A 17,570-nucleotide genomic window follows, 5' to 3' on the forward strand; every position below is an offset into this window, starting at 1 on the left:
CCATGGTGAGGAAGGAGTGGGGCTGAGGCAGGCACTAACCAGCCAGGGTGGGGTGCAGGACAGAGCTATGGTTCATCCAGGGGAGGAGGGGAGTGGCTCTCGCCACTGCACACTGCTCATTCAGTAGCTGTTGGTCCAGTGCTCGCCCACTCGTCCAGCAGCTCCTGCTGCTGCTCCTGGCACTCATCCATGAGGGCATGGCAGGGGCAAGTGCCCCCAGATCTGCACGGAGTAGACTGGGGCCAGGGCTGCGCCAAGCTCTTCCCAGCTGGGCAGGGCTGCACTGGTAGGGGGGTTGGGGGGAACTATAGTGAATTGGGGCCCCCCCCAGCACCACCACCGCCTGACCCAAGCACAGGCCTGCCCCACTGAAAAGAGCCCGACTGACCCCATGCAGATCCAGGAGCACATGCTCCCCCATATGACCCCCAGGAGCTGGCGGGCAAACGCCAGACAAGCCACCAGACCAGCAGCTCCCAGATAAGTGGCATGCAGCAGCAGAAGCTGCCCCCCCTGGATGAACTGCAGCTCTGTCCCGCACCCTACCCTAGCTGGGCAGCGCTTGACCCAGCCCCTGCTCTGCTGCTCCCTCACCGTGGGGGTCTTGATCTGCCCCCCACCACCCCTTCCCTCCCCCATCCCCTTCCACCACAACAAACTTACCAGCTGCATGCAGCTCTTCAAGCTGTCAGGTTGGTATCAGAAATTGGATTAGTATTGGCCAGCATGCCTCCTTAAAAATTGGCTACCCATATCAGCCCCAAAAATCTGTATCAGTGCACCCCTAAAAAAAAGCATCTTGGTGCACACAAGACATATATTAAACACAAGATGATATAAACACCATCTCCTTTCCCTTTGAAGGATTTGGGACTATAACCCTACTGAAAAGTAAGCTCTTTAGAGAAGGAAGACAGTGCTGTAATGGAAAATCCAACCCAATAATGATTCCCACTTTAGGGACTCACGTTCTACAATCACTCTTCCTGGGTAAATATGAATTCCCACTTGGCTGTTCCCCTGATCACCCACTTAACTCATTAGCTAGTTGCAAATGAACTTTCAAGCTTTCATATATCATTTGAATATTTTATAGTCAGCCTATTACTTCCACAGAAGAACTAGCTTTTTGCTAGTATGACTAAGTGCATCCAACCTTTTCGGCCATCATCACCCCAATTCTATATTTCAGGATTCTGAAAAATGCATGATTTGACCCCCCACAAGGCCTTTTCATTTTACCAGGTTCATTAATTTCCCATACTCTAAAGAAGAGTTTATATTTCATTCTGGACCCCTTGTCTGTCTGTCTGTCTGTCAGCCAGTCATTCTAGCCAAAGCAGCTGAAGGGCTGCTCTGGTGATACTGGCAACAAATCAAAAAAACTTTAGTCAGGAAGCAGTAAGTACATGATTTTCATGTTAGCCATGCAGACATGCAGCACTGCCATATACTCTGAGTGCCATGTAGCAAAAAACTGAGAATCTCAGCTTTCCCTAAAAAGCTAGATCAGTACCTAGTTCAAAGCACAGCCAGATCTCAATAGTAGATGTAGATATAATATAGTGTTTTCACAGAATCATTATTTTCCTGTAATAATATTCCATCTGCATATAGGCATGCACAAAAGGTAAAAATAAAACTTTTATCAAAAACATCTCATGGCCAGTGGGGAGGTGGGTTTGGTTTTCCCCTCCCCAACTCTATGTACTACCTTTTCAATTTTATTTTATTATAACTACATGCTAAATGCCATCAGTAAAGAGACCAAGGTGTATAACACAAACTTGTATTTCCCATGCAATAACCACAATTTTCCCAGCACATGCATTTTTATGACAAGTGTGTGGCATTTGCAGATGCAGTGATCAAATCAATTCCTGCCAGATTTATATTCCCCTCACTCAAGAATTTCATCAAAAGCTCAAGAGAAAAAACAAGAGCACAGACTGAATAAAATGTGATCAGAAGTGCCCCTAAGCTGCAGTAGAGGATGTTTATTAGAGCAGCCCTAATTCTCATTGTTTCACTTGTACAGGCACTTGACAAATCCAACCCTAAACTGCTTTTCAAGAACTAAGAATAGGATGTAGCATTTTAATCACCGATTTAAAAATCAAGTTGAAAAATTCTGTAAAAATTATGTTGAAGTTGCAGCCTCAAATTATAATTTGTAATTAACTAAATGATAAAGTTACATTTCTTTAATACCATTACTTAGTTAGGAATCACATTTTTCAAACTTGCCATTAGCAAAATGCAAAATACTGAAAGCTAGGCCTCAATTCTGCAAGCACTTATGCAGGCAATCTTATTTGTCTCCATCATCTCAAATAAAATGACTTCCGTTTTAACAATAAAAAGCAACTGAGAGTTCATATATCATGGGAGCTTATCTTCTTAATATACAAGACAAAAGACTGAAAAAGGTCTCTCACAAAAAAAAGGCCCAGGTCCTCAAAGGTGTTTAGGCAACACTGATAATCCTACTGATGTCAACAAAAAATAGGCACTCACATCCTTCGTGCCTGTGGCACAGAGTGACTCTGGGACACAGCTTCCAACTGCAAAGCCTAAAGAGTATAAACTAGCCGAAATGTTTCAGCTTCAACTTTATGAAACTGCAATGTATTGGAAGGGAATACTAGCTGCAAAAACAGCACAAGCTATTTGCTTATCAATTTTGTGGTATTCTCCTGGTAAAGATGACAATGAGGGTCTAAACTGTTTCAGGAGATATAACCATTTTACATGCAAATCTTTTAAAATAATATACCTACAGTATTAGAATTTCAGATAATAAATATGAAACTCAAGTTCAAAAGCTGCACTGCAAAATTTAAAAATGAAAAGGAAAGGATTAGCAACATATAAATAACAAAAAAGTCATATTATTTTTAAAAAATTAGTAATGATTTTAATCAACCTTGTGGCAGAACGTCAGACATAAATTCTAATGCAGATTAACAGAGTTATGAGATTGTCCATCAGTATAATAGACAAGGTCAAGCCACATTATAGCAACCACTCTAACCCAGTCCAGATAAAAACAAGCAATATAGTATTGCTCTCAACAATGATTTAAATTTTCTAAAAGAACCACTGTAGACAAAGTCTAGGGCAGCAAGAAATCTAACTGCAATGGTAGAAATTATTTTATTTTATTTTTTTTTAACCAGCAAGTGCTACATAAACAAATGAAGCTCTGGCTGCCTAAGTGTGCAAAGAGCCTGCAACAACTATCCCACTCTTAAAAAGGGTGGTAAAGTTGCAACCTAAGAATGATTATGCAAATGCCAACACCAATTAACAACTTTACTGTTGAACACAGTCTATAAGCAAAGAAGAGATCTGCATGGTCAGTCATGAATGAAATCACATCTTAGTGTTAGAAGAAGCAGGACTTTCAAGATGACGGCCTATTTTTTCAGCTTGTCACTTCAGTCATCAAGAAGCAAATACTACTTGCCTGCAGGCCCTACAAACAGTAAAATAATGATCTAAAAAAACAGCACTGTTCTACTTGTCTGTCAAAATGTAGTATTCACCAACTTGAGTCAAATTTTGGAAGTCCAGCTCAAAAGATTAAATAACTTAGTTCTACATTTAAGCTTCTATGAAATGAACCTCAGAGGGGTGTCAACCAATTGTAATAAAAAAATCATTAAAATAAGGAACAAATGTGTTGGTGTCAAGAGAAAAATCACTCCATTCTCAGTCCACTGGTTTTCAAGGGGTGACAACAACCCCCAATCAAAGAAGTAGGAAAAAAGCAAGATGAAGAATGGGTCTATACATGAGCCCTGTAACACTGTAACTACACTTGTGTAATCACAAGTGCGCTCCCACGAATGCACTTTCCTGAGCATGTCCAACTCCTAATCAGGGAAGAGATTCGCTAGCCCAGAGGCACCTGTCATGCCCATAAGAGAGACTGCACCAGTTTAATTCTTGCAATTAAGAAGTGAATGAAAACAGCCTCTGCAAGGAAAGCAGCTCCAACAGTAGAGCCACTCACTACCAAAACTGCACTGCAGGGAGGGAGGAGGCGGCAGGCCCGGGGTTTCACCCCGACCCCTCGGGGCAGGGGGGCGGGCCTATGTGGAGGCAGTGGCGAGGCAACAGCAGGGCAGGACAGGGCAGCCCACCCTACGCATGACGGCAAAGGACAGGTGAGGAACAAGGGGTCCTAGAGCGAGAGGACTGAGCTGGGCGGCGAGTCACCGCCCCCCCACGTGGGCAGGAAGCGCCACGCTCGGGGCAGGGGGCGGGCGCGCGGACGGACGGGGAGGAAGAGAAAGGAGGCCCAGAGGTGGCGAGAAGCCGGGAGTGGCCCCGGCGGCACAAGGTGGGGGGCGCTGCAGGGAGGACCGGGCGCCCCTCCCCCGCCCCGCGGTAACGGCCCTGCGCCGGGCCCTAGGCAGAACAGGACAGGGCTGGGCCGGGACGGCCGACGCAGTGGCACGACCGGGGCCGAGCGGCCTGTGGGACCTGTGCCGTAGCCAGCGCTGCCAGCCGCCCTGCGGGGTCCCCACCCGGCCTTACCTGCCCAGCGCCCGCTGGTCCCCGCCGCTGCGCTGCGCTGCCCGGCCCCGCTCGGCCCCGCACAGCCCGCGACGGCGATGGTGGCTCACACTTTGCACGTCACGGCGCGCGCAGGGGCCGGCGCCCGCGCAGCCTCCAGGGAAACACAGTTCGGGAGCCGGCAGCACAGCGCGCATGCGCGGCTTTCCCGGAGCTGGGAGGCGGGGTCCGGCTTGCGTCGGCGTTGCGGGCGTAGCGGTTACTGACCCCGGGGAGCCAGCCTTGGTACTCGCGCCCGCTCCCTAGCCGCCGTTTGCAGAAGCCACCGAGTTAAATCATGTCGGTCCTGTCCCGGGGCGGGGAGGGGACGTAAAGGGGTGTCCATGCCAAACAGGGTCTTGTTATAGCGACTTTGGGGCGGCTCTTGGAGCTCTCAACACCTGGCTTGTCCCCACATTAACTCCTGAAACTGACGTCAAGCTCTAAGGGTGGGAGGGTGGTTCCGGTTAGCGTTATGCTAGAGTGCCTGCACCTTACACCCAGCAGCACACTGCTCGACAGATGTGTGGATCACAGCACAACATGTAGCAAGGCCTTTGCATGACATTGTACTTGATGGGATTCATGTTCATAAACCTTAAGGTACAAGTTTAGGTTGGGAATATATTGCCACACATTCATATTCTTCCCTCAATCCACTGTTTGCTCCATTAGCATTACCCTGCAGATGAGCAGGATTACTAGAAATAATGCCTTCATACACTAGACTACTTTCTTTGGACAGGGCCAGTCAATTACCACTTGCAGAGTGAGGCTACTACAGGAACATTAAATGAAAATACTATGTTCTCCATCAAAAAGGGATAGTCATAATGCAGAGTCTTCAAGACACTTTAGAATAGGTGAGCACACACCTGCATGTGGGGTGGGGCTTCCTTGTTGCATATATTGCCTGCAACAGGGAACCCCTGCCCTTGTTACTGGGAGGTCTTGAATACATTTTTAAAAAGGGCAGGGATCAGGTAGCTAATGAGGCAATTAACTGCATCTGGCACTGGGAAAGGATGAACAAAAGGGTCAGTCAGATGACTGGAAGGGGACTGGGTTGAGAAATATAAACCCAGTCCCTGAACTGGCATTGGTTAATCTAGCCTTGTAGCTGGCAGCTAGTGAAGGTGGGCTGATTAGTGTCCAAATAGTTCCCAGAGATCCGCAAAGAGGCGGCTAAGGGGAACTACCACTGTGCGGGGACGTATTAACACAAAACAGAGAGGTTTTTTGTTTCACAGCTGTTAGGCTGATGTTTATGTTTTGGCTAGATCTTTTGGAGGACTGGCTGTGGCTGTCGAGGGAAAAAGAGGCCGCAAATGGGGGTGCTTCAGTGCTTCCCCCTGCAATGAGCCCCAGAGTTCAGGCCCTGAGATTGAGGGAGAGATGGTTGAGGTAAGGGCTGAAACTCAGAGACTGAGGCCTTAAACAGTAGGCCCAGGCAGAGGGTGTAGCTGTAGAGTAAAAGAGATGTGACTACTGACCCTAGGGGTCTCTCCCCAACAACATTAAAATTGTGGCAGGTAAATGATGGGAGGCAAAGCAAGGTTGGGAAGGCACCAGCAAGCAGGGTAGACCCATGTGGGTGCTACATTACCACATACAGAAATGTATGTGGTGACATGAATATTCCTTCCAAGCTATAAATACCCCTATGGTGATGGACAGTACTGCAGTTTGCTGTGTTCTTGGCTTCTCCAAAATAAGTTACCTAAGCTATGGGGTTTTTGTACCCTGCTGCCCCTCCCAAATGAATGAATTTATAGTCTGTAATGGATCAATCATACAGCTTAGACTACCCTACAGAATCCATCTACTTGCTCATTCTAAACACTTTCTACTGAAATTGGATGAAGGGAGGATGCCCAATCCATTAGACTAGTAGGGATATTGTATGAGTATCAAAAGTTATCATTTTGTACCAGCTGAACTCATGCAGTTTATTTTTGAGCATCACATTACTTGTTTCAATAAACATATTTCCTTTTCCATTCTTGAATGTTATACCGAAAGCCATTTAATTTGGCCATTGACTTGCCTACTTTTGACCATTAGACAGCAGCTTGTTTTGGAAACAGGACAGTTTCCTATGGGATTAGGAGAAATAAAGCACAGCACCAAAGGGAGTCATATTGAACCACCAGAGCCAAATCATAGAAAGACTCTAAATCATCCCAGTGGTTTTTGTTCATATCCATTACTACTACAGCATAGCTGCTTCCATCGCAAGGACAGAAGCATGGTCTTGTGCCTTTTATAGAGCAAGAGACCAAGTCAAGAGTTTGATTCTGTTTCAGCTTTGCCACTGACACTTGTAGCTATTAGCAGGTGTCTTCAGTCTGCATCATCCCTCTGTCACATGCAAGGTATAACTAACACCCTCTTCAGGGAGAGAATGAGAATAAGTTGTCTGGCTCATTAATAGTATGTACTTCTGGAAGTGCTGAGTCACCATTCAGACAGGGTTCTTTGTGTAAATCTAGTATCTCTTATTAGACCAACTAAAATAGTTGGGAAAAAATGTTTTTGTCATCATCCAGGCTGTTGGAAGTTCCTTAAAAATCACGGAGCTGAAAGTAAGTACTCACACAGTGGCTGTGATAGTAACAGGAATGGAAAGCAAAGTGTTGTAATGACCAGATAGGGGTAACACCACATGGAATGCTCAGGTAGCTGAAATTTTCTACCATAAATGAAGAATGTTAAAGAGGCTGAATGAGAGTGACCAAAAAAAGTCTAAAGGAAAAAATATTTGGGGAATTTTTGTAATAAAGAGATGCTAACAGTCAACTTGTACAAGAATGAAATGAAGCAGAATCCTGGATCATGAGTAGGAAGAGAAAATTTGACAAAGAGAAAGAGGTTGCGATCAACCCTGGCAGTACTTCCAGAAATGACACCTTCCATGTGTATCCTCCACTTATAATAAAAATGCTTACAGAAGCTAGATCATACCTCTCAGACCTTCTCAAGAAGGTATGACAAAAAAGTTACTGTGCAAAATGACTTCCAACAAGGGTTGGAAACCTATTCCCAATGGGCCAGATGCAAGTTATGAAGAGACTTGATCCAGCCTGCAACAGCACACTCCAGTCAGTGCAGCAGAGAGGGCATTCCCCAAGTACTGCTGCCTATCTCATTCTGTATTTCCTCTGTAGTATTTGCAAGTCACTGCAAATCTTTGCATCCTTCAATAGGGGCTGAGTTCAAACAGTGAAAGGTTGTCAACCCCTCATCTACAGGATGATGCCGACTGTTGTTACTTGGGAAGCTGTGTTGTTTATCCAAAGGTGGGAACCACAGTCATGAAGGACTTCCTTTATCCATACTTGAATGTGGGCCCAGCGAAGTCTTACTCTAACAGGATACTTGGGGTTCCTCACTCAGAGCTAGATGGTATGGGGCCACTTTTACCAACTGATGTATTCTCAAATAAGAGTAGTTTTTCTGCATACCCGTATGGGAATTGAATGTGGGCGTGAAATTCATAAGGGGCCTTGGGTCCAACAGGATTAAGTACCTTCTCACATGTCTGGCACCAGGCAGAGTCACCAATGCCTAGGACCTTTGGCTTGCACAGTTAGTTCAAAGACATGTTTAGGGTGCTTTTAGAACTCATATTTCAGCAGTAGCTTAACTAAAGTAAAGTGGGAAAGAGGACAAACAGGGCACCAGATGCCAATGGAGGAGCAGCAAAGTATAAAAATAGCAGCTTCCTGCCCGAGCTGGTACTGGCATTAGCAGTGGCAACCCAGCCACTGTCACCTAGGGTGCAGAACTGTCCAGCTACACCTCTATTTTTTAGAGTAGAGGCTGCATTGCACTTCAGAGATTCAGTTATGGTACAGGACCTTGCCATCTGCAATGGAGATACTGTTCTCTTTCTGTACTTCATGCTCTCCTGCAGAGATGCATAGAGAAAAAGGATTGATGGAGTCTAAGACAGGTAGAAAGCAATCCTAAACCTCTCTGGATTAAGCTGAAACTATTAGGATTTCATGCACCCTGAAGACCAGGGGGTAAAGAAAGCTGAAAAACTGCTCTTTCTGGCTTTTCTTCCTCTAGTTTGGCCTCGGACTAGGGCAAGCACCAGTTAATATTAAATCAACAACCTCATGGTGAACTTTTTGCTCCAACATCATCCACTTTGACAGTGACATTTTTAGCCAGAGGCCCAGCCCAACATTAGCCCATCCAGTTTTTTTAATCCAATGCTTGTATTAGTTCTTCCAACCCTGTTGGTTAAACCAAATAATTTTATTTTTATTCAAGCATTAGCTGTCTTTGGTACATGTCCATTTGGGGATGGGTCATCTCCTTGATAAATAAGAGACCCAAATACATTGTTGTGGGATCATTGAAGACTGCTGGATTCTTCAGCAAAACTTGATACCAGTTGTTGCTAGAAGGTAGTGCTGCTGCCTGCACCTTCTATTGCAGGGGTGGGCAAAATACAGCCTTTGGGCCAGACTCGGCCTGCCAGGCCACTCTATCCAGCCTGCAGGGCCCCTAAAAAAATTTAGAAAATTAATATTTATCTGCCCCTTGCTCCTGTCAAAGATGACAGGGGCTAAGGGCAGTAGGATCCAGGGGAAGCCCCAGCAGGTTCCTGCAACAGCAGGGCCTGCCCAGCCCCACCCTCCTCCTCCCAGCCAGAAGCCCCTACCTAGCAGCCCCCCACTCCCATGAGGGTGTCCTGGTGCCAGCCTTGGCAGGGCCCAGAGCAGAGCGGCAGGAGCTTAGGGTTCCCAGCACAGGCTCAGCTCCCACCTCTCCCTGGTGGCACAGGCCAGTCTATAGACCCCTGGCAACCCATGCCCCATGCTCCTCCATCCTGCTCTTGGCCACACCAGCACTGGCCCCAGGACATTGGTGCAGGCCCTGCACTCCCACTCCCTTCCTCTTTCCTGCCCAGCTACCGCACACACATGCACACTTTAATTTTAAAAAGTATTACGGGTGTTTGATTTTTAGTATGCAATTTGGTTCCCCCCCCCATGACAAACCCTCGTCACCAAAGGAGTACTTCCAGGGGCAAAGGTCAGAGGTTAGGGGGTGGGACTTCTGATCCCAAGTTAGCAACCAGGGGGCAGGGCACCTGTCAAGGGGCAGAGCTACCCATACAACCTTCAACCGCTTGCCAGAACTCAGTAAGCAGTCCTCCGCCTGAAAATATTGCCTGTCCCTGTTCTATTGGATCTACAGTTTCTGCTGCAGTGCAGTGGGTTGCATCAGTGCTTATCCTTGGACAGCTTCCCATCATTAGCCTATGACAGTTTGCCTCTGTTCTCGTCTTTCCTGGGTTTCAGCTTGTAGCTTGTAGGCTCCTGCCCAGGATCTTGAAGATCTTGCCCTAAAGTTGAAAGAAGAGCTTTTTCCATTCAGCTTAGAGAGACCTACCTGGAACAGCTCTTGACATCAGTAGTACAATACCTTCAGGAGGTGAATCAACTGTATCCAGGCTCAGTTATTAAAGTTTCTTTTCATCTCAGCTCAAATTAAGATGGTAACAAAGTTCCAAAGCCAGTCTACCCTTTGGTGTATATCCACTTGCTGACAGGACCTCTTTCAGCATCCTGAGTATTTCAGAGTAATTAGAAATAGCCCTAGCAGTTTCAGCTCAAAGCTTCTTTCTCCCAAAATCTCAAGGAGACTGCATCTTCCTCAGCCACTTCACTTTTGAGGGGATATCCTTAATAACCACTGTAAATCAACTCCAGTTGAAAACACTCCTTGCTTCCCAGTGTCTGAATTAACCCCTTCCTTACTCTTTGGTGTATGCTGAATAAGCCGTCAGTTACAGTTTCCAAGCATGGAAGTGCCAGTCACAGCAAAAATGCAAGGAAAAAAAACATTAAAAAACAAAACAAAACAAAACAAAAATCACATGAGACTTCTGGTCCTATTTAGTACAAGAGTAATGCAGATCTATTTGAATATGTTCTCCATTACAGGAGAATGTGTCCAACCCACAGTACATGTGCTACAAGTGGCACAAGCAGCTGCTGTATATGGCATGCAACTCCACCTCAACACCAGAGTCCGGCTGGATGCTGCTGCAAGAGGACAATCAGGTGTCCCTGATAACAGTCATATTAATCCTTTCCTGTCCCTGCAGGCCCTGGCCTCTGGATCCTCATTTGCCATAAAAAAAACCTGCAGTGGTTGCAGGGGTGGGGAAGCGTGAACCTGAATCCTGACAGTGACACCTCCTCTTGCGGCAGCCCTGCCCCTGCTCTGCTCAGCAGAGGCTTGGATTTACCTTCATTCCATTTTGGCAAACCAGGGCACTAACTATGCCTCTGGGGGTATGGGGATCAGAATGGCATTCAAGGAAGGGATGGGGCTCCACTTGTGGCCACAAAGGCTGGCCACCACTGCTCAGTGATATACCTGTTCAACACAAATACACCTTGCCAATCCCTTACTATGCAGAATCAAATGCGACACAGGAAAAAAAAATCCATGCAAACCAGATTTAAGAGAAACAGCCAATTAGTGTGTTCAAGGGATCTATATGAAGTATTGTTAGAATATCCCAACATGTATCATGATATTTTATTGGAATAAATCAGGTCAGAAGTTTATAGCAAAAGCTTAAAAACCTCATTAAATCAGCAGCTAAGAAATTTGAGTCAAAGACAATTAACTTCAAAATGTACAAAATAAATTAAAAGAAAGTTTAAAAGAATCCAAGAAGATACCAAGTATTTTTTGCCAAAGATACCCTGAATACAACTAACAGTGCAAAACATGAGTACCTTGTTCCCCCAGTCACAGGCACTGACAAACATGAAGAACCCCACATGCAGCTTCCAGGTAGGCTATTGCAAAACAATCTGTTTTAAGGCCGGGGGTCACATGATCAAAAAGCTACTCATACAAATTCTTGACAAATATCCAGTTAGTAGTAGCATTAAGCTTTTAATCTTTCAGGAAACTTTGGGTCATTTATCCTAACTACCAGCCTTGTCTGGTGTGTTTTATTAATTTATTGCATTAGCTTGTGGGTATCACTTGTTTATATTGTACTACTATTTGAAGCTGGTTTTCTGTAAGAAGGTCAGATGTAACAGTAGCTACCACATCCATGAGTACTGACAACTGCCACACACAACTTTTGGTAATTCTGATTCATAATGGTACTGGCACTTACAATAAAACTCTATTGTGGCATACAACACTTGTGTTGATTACCTGTTGGCATGGTACCATTTCAGGAACTGAGTAATGAAAACAAAAGGTCTGATTCTATCTTGTAAGGATGCTTGCAACCCAACAGACCTAATTTTATAAGGACTTCTGCCACAGTGACAGACCAAATTGGCTTCTCAAGTGGGAAGTAGTTGAAGTTGCACCTGGGAAGTTAGGAGGATTTTTTTATAATTCTCCAGAAGAGGTCACTCTGCCTCCATACCAGTCTGGCAGATAGTGTTGTCCTATGGCAGAAAAACAACATGCAATGGTCTCTCTGTGCACCTCAGTTATGCATGGGTGTCAAGTGGATATTTTATAGTGTATACGTGAGTTACAAAGGTCTCAGAGAGATCCAGTTCTAGTACTGGTGCTGTCTACCACCACCCCATTCTCCATTATCAGTGAACAGGCACTGTGGAGTCCTATTGCTCAAGGTTGGTTGGCAGTGCCATAACAGTCCATATCCATTAGTAATGGACTGATGAAGTAGTCTTTACCTGCCCTGTAGATTCTCCATTGGTGCTGTGTAGTGGATATCAGTACTTGGATTCCACACACTTTTTTAGAGATGTTGCTTGATGCACCAGATTCTGGCTACTTAAAAGCCTGAAATGCCAGTAGATAGGCTGCTGTCCAAGTGCCTGCACTTTCTTTATGTATTTAAGACTGGCCAGAGACCTCAGTGGAAAGTTAAGGAAAGCAGGGAAAAAAAGCCTGAGAACAGTAGTAATATGGGGACAGCTGCCAGAGTACCATTAATTCTGCTCCTCCCATGGCAGACATGCATGGTCTCTTCTTTCCTGGTCTGTACAAATTGCTCATGATCTTGTTTAGACCAACTTTATGGGGCAAAATTACTATTCAGTCGTGTGGTCACGTGATGCTGGGAGAGCAGAGAACACTCTTTCTGGTACACAAAGAACATTACATTTACATCATCCCCATTACAAACAGCCCCTTCATGTGAGGTAAGAAGAACAAACCATTGCTTAGCACATTGCCATGTCTGTTAGAATGACAGCACCAAATGATAGCAGAAGCAAGAACAGCTATAACAAAAGACAAGCACTGGACAAAAACAGAGCAAAAAAATATAGACAAGAGTGGAGCCTTCATCATCCAAACGACTTAGCAAGCACTGGAAGAGTAATCAAGGCCCCAGCATCCTTGTACAACTTGCATCCAATCCCCCTCTGTGCCAATTCACTGAAATAGTCAGGTGAGTCATTGGCAGCAGCAGGAGGCAACGGAAGGGAAGATGGGCTGATTCACGCACTGACATTAAGAGGCTGAGGACAGAAAAGTGCAGATGTGGAAGTTGCTTCACAGGAAGCCAGTACCTATACCAGGAGAATGATACTGCTGTCATGGGGAGCACTGGTGACCAGAGATCAGTTTTGCCTTCCCCCCACTCCCTCCCCCACCAGAGGATTGCAAACAGGTCATTTATCCTGCTGCCTTTTACAGGCCAATTAGCTCTATTGTTAGTTTCTCAGCCAGTTCAATTACCAACAAACAAGCTTCAGTCTCCACCCCCCTGGACAAGGCAAACCTAAATCCTGTCCTCTCCAGACATTAAGATAGCCACTCACTCCCCTCCACTCCCCCAAAGAATGGCAGCCTGACTGCTCACAACTTGCTTCCCCTCCATTTTCTCCTCTGAGGTTTCAAAGCTTCCAACAGGACACTCCTTTATTAGTGAGAATGCCCCATGGTTGAACATCCTTAACATGGCTGGCTCTCCCTCCTTAGGGGGATAGGCCACCCAGTTACATGCGCCTCCATACAAGACAGGAGTCCAAGACCCACTCTTCTAAAGTTAGCCCCATTTGTGTGTGCAGATCCTGGCCAATCTCAAAAGGAGTAAGGTACCTGGTATCACAACCAACACATCAGTTTGAGGTTGGCTTCTTGCATTGCATTCAACCACATTAAAGGGACACGATCAGTAACCAAGGTAAAGAGGGCCCCCAAAATTCACTTAGGATGTCAGCAATCCATTCCCTAAAATGTACCCCCGGTATTTGGTTTCTGCACAGCTGAGTTAGCATTTTGCTGGATTTGATGCAAGGCCTGCAGCTCAAAGCAGTCATGCTATTGCTTTAACCTGCTGAAGATGTTGCTCCCAGCTACTTGTGAAGAGTTACATTACTGACGTATGTTGCAGTATGCCCTTGATGTGGCTGCTGTACATTGTCCATTGGCTCCTGGAAGGTGGTGGGGGCACCATGGAGCCCAAAGGGGAGAGTTCTGAACTGATACAGCCCCCGAGGTATTGTGAAGGCTGTTAGCTTCCAGGATTCTACCCTCTGTCAAATCCAAAGTTGTTATATATTTAGCCTTCTCCAGCTGCTGTAGCAGTTTATTGACCCAGGGCATTGGATATGCAAACTTTGAAACCGTGTTTAGTTTCTGGTAATCAATACAAAACCAGATAGTCTTGTCTAGTTTGGGAACCATTACTATTCAACTACTCCAGTAGCATGAAGACTCTTCAGTCACCTCCATATCTATATTATTCATCTGTGTTTCTTATCTCTCAATTTTCTATAATTGCTCTGGTAGGCTGGAGAACACTTTTTGGACAGGGTACCCTTGTTTCAAGGCAATACAAAGACTGATAATGGTGGCTTTCCTAGGTTTGGGCACGAACACCTCCTCCCATAGTACCCTTGCCTATGTTTGCTAAACTGCAAACAGGTTCTCCTCCAGGGTGAACTTACCAATTGGGAGTTGAACTGCTTCCCACATATTTCCTATATGTCCTGGTAAACAACAAGGCAAGGGATTAAGTGTTTCTCAGGCCCTTCATGGCTTCAGTAGACCTGTGTGGTAGATCTAGGATCTATATCACTTCCCCACCAGCCACACTTTATAATCTACCTCCCCCACTCATTTTAAAACCTCAGAGGCCCTGCTATTTTGCTAACAGTTTGCTTTCCAACAAGGGGAGGAACAACAGGACCTGGACCTCAGCTCAGTGTACCCAGTCATGCCTTTCTATTGTAGCATTGTTTTTGGGTCTCTTACACTTCAGCGATTCTCTTGGGCAAATGATCCACAAAGATCCAACTGTTCCTGTAGCTGGAGAATATACTGTCATGTATTACATTATGGATCTCAGGCCCAGTGTTTGCTAGGCTTCCTGTAGAAGGTCTAATATACCCAGGAGTTATTTCCAGTAGAGGAATTCACAAGGAGAAATCCATACTGATGATTGTGGAGCCTCCCAGATCACAAACAATAAATAGAGTAGAAGCACATCCCATTTCTTAGTCATAGAGAATCCTTCCTTTTCAGATTCAGACCCTTTGGTCCATCAGGGTATTTTTTACACTTCAGTTCAACCTCCAGAAAATTGTTTAGTTTTGTTTTGTTTTTTTGGAGACAAACCACCTCTCACCCAATGTCTACAAACCCGTTCTCTAGGTCTCAAGTAATATCTGGCAAAACCGCTCCAAAAGTTATTAACTTTACTATCCATGACCGAGCAGGACTCCTGCTTAAACTAGCAAGTACAAAGATCCTCAAAGCACTGAACAACCACTTGGGGGCAGGAGTCTGAAAAACTGCTCTTCCCTAACCTAGTGCCTGCATGTCTGCCCTGAGACCCAGACAGTCTAAGTTGGCAGCCTTAAGGGTTTTATAATCCTACACAGCCACAGCTTCCACTGCTTAGTATGCTGCTTGAGCTTCCCCCAACTGGTAAGAATCCAGCTTAGTGGCCTACTGACCCCTGGAGTATTAGTACATTGTGGCCACCTGTCCAGAAGTTTCTAAAAAGGCTTCAGGATTGTCACTTCGGACTATCTTAATGAAGGGTCCCCCATCCCACAAGTCCGGGCTTGGGTAGTGACACCAACTTGGGTTCTGGACTTCCCTTGCTCTAGTGGCCAAAGCATGAATTGCTGCTGCTTTTCCTGTAACTTCTGTTGAAGTTGCTCCTGCTGTAGCTGAACTTATTGTAACACTTGTTGGTGCTGCTGCAGGCCCTTCCAGCCATTTTAGCAAGGCTTCCATATCCATATTGCAGTGGCTAGGGCTGAAGGTCCTTTATCTTGATGTTACCTCTGCTCTTAGCTCTTCAGGTAGTTTAGTTCCCACCAAACAAGCTTCAATCTCTAGAAAACCAACAGAACTAACCAAAATGCTCTGTCTTCTCCAGACATTAGGAGAAAAGCCACTTTCTGCTATGATTTCTCCTGGCAAGATATTTCCTCACAGCTTGTTTCTCCTTTTGCCCTCTCCCCTAGAATGTCTTACAGTTCCACATCCTTAACGGGGCTGGCAGTGGCTACCCCTTCAAGGGGAAAGATCACTGTTACAAGGAGTTAGTGCAAAATATAGAGGGAAGTTTCCTGCAGCTAATCTAAGCCTTCTACTCTGGAAAAGGAAACATGCTGAAGAAAAACAGTAGCAAGTAGCTGTCAGAATAGGCCCTGCTGCAAATGTCATTTCAGATGCATAGCACATTTCCCTGGGCAGGATTTCCCCTGGCCTTGGGCCGTCACAGAAGAACTAATTCTGATCAGCATCAGTTTTTATAACTAGAGAATAAGGAGAAACCCATTTTGGATGGGACCTAACTACTGTGCTACTCAAGATAGGGTGCTCGCCAGGTTCTTTTTACTAGGATTTACCAGGGAATTAAGTACTACTGAGAGTCATGCCCCCCCCCCCCGCCCCGAGTGTCAACATCACAAGCAATATCATGGTTGGTGTTATTAGGTGATCCCCACTACGTAAGGGGCTCCCACATCGACCATCCCCTGCTCCCCTGGACCCTGCCCCCCCAGCTGTGCTGCTGCCCAGGGCTCTGGCCCTTTAAGAAAAAAAGAAACAGAGAAAAGTCCCAGGACTCACTGCTCCTGGTGCAGCCTCAGGGTTTCCGGGCTCATGCACAGCCCCCTGCTGGCAGAAGCAGGGCATCCCAGGGGATTGCCCCCCCTCCTGCAGAAGCAGGGAGTCCCAGGGTTTCTTCAGGGTTTTTTCTCTTAAAGAACCAGGTCTGGCCCATGTGGAGCACTGTGTGGGGAGCTGGGGGGGGGTTCAGAGGCTCTTGAAGAGCCCCCCCCCCATGCAGTGTGGGGCAGTAGGGGGCAGCAGGGATTGCCCTCTGCCTAGCAGCACCTGCTGAGCCAGGGCTCCCCTCACTCCCCTCAAAGTGCTAGAAGCTGGGGCAGGCAGGGCAGCCATTGCTGGGCTGGGAGAGGGGCAAGGGATGGGCCTGGCCTGGCTTATTCAGAGATTGGCTGCTGCCAAATCTCTGATTTGATTCGCCGAATCTGATTCAGGACAGTGAATTGAATCACTGTCCCCTGAATCCAAATCGGAAGTGAATACTACCCACTTCACACAGGCCTATTGGTTATACTAACTTCTCTAGATGAGACAGACATCCCTTGTTCATGTCAAGTTTCACACAATAGACCTAGGGCTTTGGAGAGACTTCCATGAGTTCAGCAAATCGGACATAGAGCTTATCAGACCAGCTAGCCCCAAACAGAAGTTTGGCTGACAATTTAGTCCACACTAGAGAAAGTAGCCAGATCCATGTCTAGGAACACAGGACAATGCAACTCACTAGTTCAAACAGTAAACAGGCAGCTAACATGCAACATGTTGTTTTGTTCCAAATATGCCATGATTTCATAGATTTCATAGACATTAGGGCTGGAAGGGACCTCGGGAGATCATTGAGTCCAGCCCCCTGCCCACGATGATGCCAAAAACCTTGCTCAAATGCCCAGTCTATGCCACCTGTCTATCGTCTGCCTAGCAGAGCATTTGACAGCGTATCT

The 17,570-nt window shown here is 46.0% G+C and overlaps 1 protein-coding gene across 2 annotated transcripts in view; it reads right to left on the reverse strand.

The window, feature by feature from the left end:
• DCAF1 (DDB1 and CUL4 associated factor 1) overlaps positions 1-4,642 on the reverse strand; it is a 97,204-nt gene extending 92,562 nt beyond the window's left edge. For both annotated transcript variants that reach the window (XM_019547484.1, XM_019547483.1), the window contains exon 1: positions 4,546-4,642. The gene's annotated coding sequence lies outside the window, so the exon portion shown is untranslated. The remainder of the gene's footprint in view (positions 1-4,545) is intronic.
• Between the last annotated feature and the right edge of the window lie 12,928 nt (positions 4,643-17,570).

The sequence above is a fragment of the Crocodylus porosus genome, unplaced genomic scaffold (genome assembly GCF_001723895.1).
Source record: "Crocodylus porosus isolate Cpor-Errol unplaced genomic scaffold, CroPor_comp1, whole genome shotgun sequence".
Lineage (NCBI taxonomy): Eukaryota > Metazoa > Chordata > Crocodylia > Crocodylidae > Crocodylus > Crocodylus porosus.